Source organism: Sus scrofa, unplaced genomic scaffold (assembly GCF_000003025.6).
Source record: "Sus scrofa isolate TJ Tabasco breed Duroc unplaced genomic scaffold, Sscrofa11.1 Contig2307, whole genome shotgun sequence".
NCBI lineage: Eukaryota > Metazoa > Chordata > Mammalia > Artiodactyla > Suidae > Sus > Sus scrofa.
The window spans coordinates 27,446-34,187 of NW_018085069.1; positions in this window are offsets into that span (position 1 = coordinate 27,446).

The window sequence follows — 6,742 nt, forward strand, 5'->3', positions numbered from 1 at the left end:
CTCACCTACAGGAGTGAGAGTACTGAGCCCCATATCAGGTCCCCATGCCTGGGATCTGGCATTGGGAGCAAGAGCCCCTGGAGAATCTGGCGTTGAAGGCCAGTGGGGCGTGTGCACAGGAGCTCCATGGGACTGGGGGAAACAGAGACCTCATTCTTGAAAGGGGCACACGGTTTTTCATGTGCCCTGGGTCCCAGGGACTCCATAGGAATCTGGGTTGGATCTCACTGCAGTGCTTGGAGGATCTCCTGGGAAAATGGGGGCTGTCTGTGGCTTGCTGTGGGGGAAGAAGATGGGAGGAGATGTTTCTGGAATACTCATCAGTGTGTGTTCCTCTAGAGGTGGACATTTTGGGAAAATCTGGCTTGACCCATCCGTGCTGAGAAGGCCCAGGCCAAAGGATCATCCAGGTGGGATCACAGCCCCACCCATCAGTAATCAGGCTGCCTCTAATCTCACCAGGAGCCAAAGGCCCACCCACCAGAGGGATAAGAATCAGATCCACCTTCCCATCAGGAAGACTAGAGCAAGCCACCCTTACCATCTTTAGCCACAATCGGGGCAGACATCAGAAGGAAGAGAGGCTACAACTCTATTGTCTGCAAAAAGGAGATCACACCAAAAACCTAAAAAATGAAAATGCAGAAAGCTATAACTCAGGTAAGGGAGCAAGGAAAAACGAAACAAAACAGAAAGACAGCTAAGTGATCTGGAGAGTATCAGCCTCCAGGAAAAAGCCTTTAGAACGATAATAGTGAAGATGATGCAGGACATTGGAAATAGACTGGAGGCGAAGATTGATAATTTACAGCAAATGGTGAGCAGAGAAATAGGAGATTGAAAACGTAAGCAAGCAGAGATGCAACATAAAATAACGGAAATGAAAAATTCATTAGAAGCAAGCAACAGCAGAATACAGGTGGCAGTAGAACAAATAAGTGAGGGGGAGGACAGCCTAGTGGAAACTACTGATGCAGAACAGAAAAGAGAAAAAAGACTGAAAAGAACTGAAGACAATCTACGGGAAATCTGGGACGATGTTAAATGCACCAATAACTGTACTATATGGGTGCCAGAAGGAGAAGAGAGAGCGAAAAGGACAGAAAAAATATTTGAAGAGACAATAGCCAAAAATGTCCATAACATGGGAAAGGAAGCACTTGCTGAAATCCAGGAAGCAACAAGTACCATGTAAAATAAACCCAAGGAGGAACACCCTGAGAGAGATCTTAATCAAACTGACCAAGATCAAAGGGAGGGGGAGGGAGTGGGAGGGATCGGGAGCTTGGGCTTATCAGACACAACCTAGAATAGATTTACAAGGAGATCCTGCTGAATAGCATTGAGAACTATGTCTAGGTACTCGTGTTGCAACAGAAGAAAGGGTGGGGGAAAAACTGTAATTGCAATGTATACATCTAAGGATAACCTGACCCCCTTGCTGTACAGTGGGAAAATAAAATTGAAAAAAAAAAAAAAAAAAAAAGATTACAGACAAAGAGAATATACCAAAAGCAGCTAGGGAAAAGAAACAAATAACACACAAGGAAACCCCAATAAAGTTGTCAGCAGATTTTTCAGCAGAATCACTGTAGGCCAGAGGGAGTGGCATGATATACTTAAAGTGATGAAAGGAAAAAACCTCCAACCCAGATTACTTTTCCCAGCTAGGCTTTCATTCAGATTTGAAGGAGAAGTCAAAAGCTTTACAGACAAGCAAAAGCTAAGAGAATTCAGAAACCTTAAAGCAGCTTTACAACAAATACTAAAGGAACGTCTCTTGGCAGAAAAGAAAAGGCTACAACCAGAAACAAAAACACCTCAAATGACAAGGATCACCAGTAAAGGCATATGCACAGGAAATGTAGGAAATCACCCATGCACAAATATGCGACCAAAACCAGAAATCATGAGGAAAGGAGGGTACAAATGCAGGACACTGGGGATGCACTTGCACTTAAGAGACCAACAACTTAAAACAATCTCGTATGTACATATAGCTCCTATATCAAAACTTGAGGGTAACTGCAAACCAAAAATCTACAACTGATACACACAAATGAGAAAAATCAACTCAAATACAACAGTAAAGATAGTTATCAAACCACAAGAGGAGAGAACAGAAAGAAAGGGAAGAAAAAAGAGCAAGCAAAACAAATCCAAAACAGTTAATAAACAGGCAATAAGAACATACATATCAATAATTACCTTAAATGCAAATAGACTAAATGCCCTAACCTAAAGACATAGACTGGCTGAACGGATACAAAAACAGGCCCATGTATATGCTGTCTTCAGGTGACCCACTTCACTTCTAGGGACACATACAAATAGGAACGTGAGAGGCCGGAAGAAAATATTCCATGTAAACATACATATATTAAAAAAAAGCTGGAGTAGCAACATTTATATCAGACTAAATAGACCTTAAAATAAAGAATATTATAAGAGACAAAGAAGAACAGTACATAATGATCAAAGGATCAATCCAGGAAGAATATGCACCAATTGTAAATCTATATGCACTCAACATAGGATCACCTTAATATATAAGGCAACAGCAAACAACCTTAAAAGGAGAAATTGACAATAACACAGTCATAGTGGGGGATCTTTACACCCCACTTACAGTAATAGACAGATCATCCAGACAGAAAATCAACAAGGAAAAAGGGCCCTAAATGAAGCATTAGACCAGATGGACTTAATAGATATTTATAGGACAGTCTATCCAAAAGCAACAGAATACACAGTCTTCTCAAATGCACACAGAACATTCTCTAGGATTGATCACATCGATCCCACCTCGGTAACTTTAAGAAAATTGAAATCATATCAAGCATCTTTTCTGACCACAATGCTATATGACTGGAAATCAACAAAAAGAAAAAAACTGCAAAAAACACAAACACGTGGAGACTGAACAACATGCTACTAAACAACCAATGCATCACTGAAGAAATCAAAGGGGAAATTAAAAAATACCTAGAAGCAAATGACAAGAAAGACAAAACACTCCAACACCTATGGGATGCGGCAAAAGCAGTTCTAAGAGGGAAGTGTACAGCAATTCAAACCTACCTCAGGAAACAAGAAAAAGCTCAAATAAACCACCTAACTTTCATCTAAAGCACCTAGAGAGAGAACAGAGAAGACTGAAAGTTAGCAGAAGGAAAGAAATCATATAGATCAGAGCAGAAATCAATGAAACAGAAACAAAAAAACCGTAGAAAGGATCAGTGAAACAAAAGCTGGTTCTTTGAAAAGATCAACAAAATTGATAAAAAGAAAACCTTAGCCAGACTTAAGAAGAAAACAAGAGAGAGGACTCAAATCAATAAAATTAGAAATGAAAAAGGAGGAGGTACAACAGACACCACAGAAATGCAAAGGATCAAAAGAGACTACTATATGCAAGTATATGCCAATAAAATGGACGACATAGAAGAAAAGGACAAATTCCTAGAAAAGTACCATCTTCCAGGACTAAACCAAGATGAAATAGAAAAGATGAATGGACAAATCACAAGTACTGAAATTGAAACGGTGATGAAAAAACTACCAACAAATAAAAATCCAGGACCAGATGGCTTCACAGGCGAATTCTGTCAAACATTTAGAGAAGACCTAACACCTCTCCTTCTGAAACATTCCAAACAATACTTTGGAACTATTGAGGAAGGAACACTCCCAAACTCATTCCATGAGGTCACTATCACCCTGCTACCAAAACCAGACAAAGATACCACAAAAAACGAAAATTACAGGCCAATGTCCCTGAGGAACATAGATGCAAAAATCCTCAACAAAATACCAGCAAACCAAATCCAACAATACATTAAAAGGATTGTACCTTATGATAAGTGGGGTTTATCCCAGGGATGCAAGGATTCTTCAATATCAGCCAATCAATCAGTGTGATTCCCCACATTAACAAACTGAAGAATAAAAACCATATGATCCTCTCAATAGATGCAGAAAAAGCCTTTGACAAAATCCAACACCCATTTCTGATAGAACGCCTTCAGCATGTGGGCATAGATGGAAGCTACCTCAACATAATAAAGGCATATATGACAAACCCAGAGCTAACAACATCCTCAATGGTGAAAAGCTGAAAAAATTCCTGCTGAGATCGGGAACAAGGCAAGGATGTCTGCTCTTGCCACTATTATTCAACATAGTTTTGGCAGCCCCAGCCACAGCAATCAGAGAAGAAAAAGAGACAATTGGAATCCAAATTGGAAAGGAAGAAGTAAAACTATCACTATTTGCAGATGGCATGATACCATACCTAAAGAATCCTAAAGACTCTACCAGAAAACTGTTAGAGCTCTTCCATGAACTTGGCAAAGTCACAGGAAACAAAATTAATACAGAGAAAACGGCTGTATTTCTACATACTAACAACAAAAGATCAGAATGAGAAATTAGGGAAACAACCCCATTTACCATCACATCAACAAGAATAAAATGCTTAGGAATAAACCCACCTAAAGAGACAAAAGACCTGTACGCCGAGTTAGTAAGATACTGATGAAGTCAATCAAAGATGACACAAACAGATAGAAAGCTATACCATGCTCTTGGATTGGAAGAGTCAACATTATCAAAATGACTCTACTACCCAAGGCCATCTACAGATTCAATGCAATCCCTATCAAAGTACCAAGGACATATTTCACAGAACTAGGACAACATATCTTAAAGTTTGTTTGGAAGCACGAAGGACCCAGAACAGCCAAAGCCACCCTGAGAAAGAAAACTGGAGCTGGAGGAATCAGGCTCCCTGACTTCAGATTATACTACAAGCTACAGTCATCAAAACCATGTGGTACAGGCACAAAGACAGAAAGAATATGAACAGATAGAGCCAGAATTAAACCCCGCACTACAGTCACTAATCTATGAAAAAGGAGGCAGGAACATCCAATGGAGAAAAGACAGTCCCTTCAATAAGTGTGCTTGGAAGCTGGACACCACATGGAAAAGAATGAAGTTAGAACCCTTCCAACACATGCACAAAAATGAACTCAAAATGGATAAACTAAAAAAAAGCTTAGTGGAAAGTAGGCAAAACCTCACAAAACACAGCAATATTTCTCAGATCTACCTCAGAGAATGACAATAAAAAAAAAATAAACAAATGGACTAATTAAATTAAAAGTTCTGCACAAAAAACACTAAAAAACAAAAAGACAACTCACAGATGGGGAATCTTTGCAAATGAAGAACTGACAAATTAAACTCCAAATTTAAACACCTTCTGAAGCTAACAACAACAACAAAACACCGCACCCCATCAAAAAATGGCAGAAGATCTAAACAGACAATTTTCCGAAGAAACATATAGGCCAAAAAACATGAAAAATTCAACATCACCCATAATTAAGAAATCAAACCAACCTCTATGAGACCACCGGCCAGAAGCCATCATCAAAAAGCTACAAACAATAAATCGCAGAGGGTGTGGAAAAGGAAACCTATACACTTGGGGAATGTAAACTGTGTAACCACTGTAAAAGAAGAAGATCCTCAGAAAACTAAAAAAGAATTACCCTTGATCCAGAAGAAAACCATGACTTGAAAAGTACATGAGCTGCAATGTTCATGCAGCACTATATCAACAGCCAAACAGGAACAACCTAAATGTCCATGACAGAGAGTGGAAAAGAAGACGGTACATTACACAATGGGATATATCAGCCGGTAAAAGGAGAGAAATAACAGCATTTGCAGCAACATGGAGGACCTAAAAATCATGCTAAGTGAAGTCAGTCAGACAATGAGACAGCACCATCAAATGCTATCACTTACATGTGGACTCTTCAAAGAAGGACAGAATGAACCTCTTTGCAGAACAGACGCTGACTCACAGACTCTGAAAAACTTATGGTTTCCAAGGGAGACCGGTTGGGGGGAGTGGGGGATGCGCTGGGGGTTTGGGATGGAAATGCTATAAAATCAGGGTGTGATGATCATTGTACAACTATAAATGTAATAAAATTCATTGAGTAATTAAAAAAGTAAATCACAACAATTTGAAGATACTTCACAGGAACTTAATTTAGGTAGAAGCTAGAGGAGACTCAGGACATAATGGTGCATGTTACAATGCCTAGAATAACTGCTAAAAAATATGCTAGGGAATACATCTAAAAGGCTAACAGAGGAATTAAAGCAGAATGTTGCATGTATTCAATTACTTAAAAGAAAGTAGAACAAGAGGACCAAAAGAAACAGGAGGGAAAGGGTAAAATGGTAGAACTCAATCCACTTATATTATCATTACATCAGGTGTAAGTGGACCAAACCCTCTAATTAAAAGGCATAGACTGAGTCAATGCACCCATTAGAGCTGCTTTACTAAACAGTAGTGGTCATACCAAATCCTGATGAAGATGCAGAGAAACTAGATCTCTCCTATATTGCTGGTGGGAATAGAGCCACTCTGGAAAAGAGACGGTTCCTTCAAAACAAAACGTACTTACCTTATAGTGTGGCCATTGAACTCTTGGAGTTCTTTCCAGGTGATTGACTAGTTATGTCTCTTGATTCAGATAATTGTTATAAATGGTTGATTTTGGTAAACTTGAGTCTGAGAATGGTTTGGGGAAGGAGAATAGCATTGTTTGGCTTATTCGTCCCTGGCTCCCCAGCTATCTCTCAGTCTTGATACAACTCTAGGAAATATGTGAGGATAGTTTGGGGTGGGAAGAGTTCAAAGTAAACACAACCACTT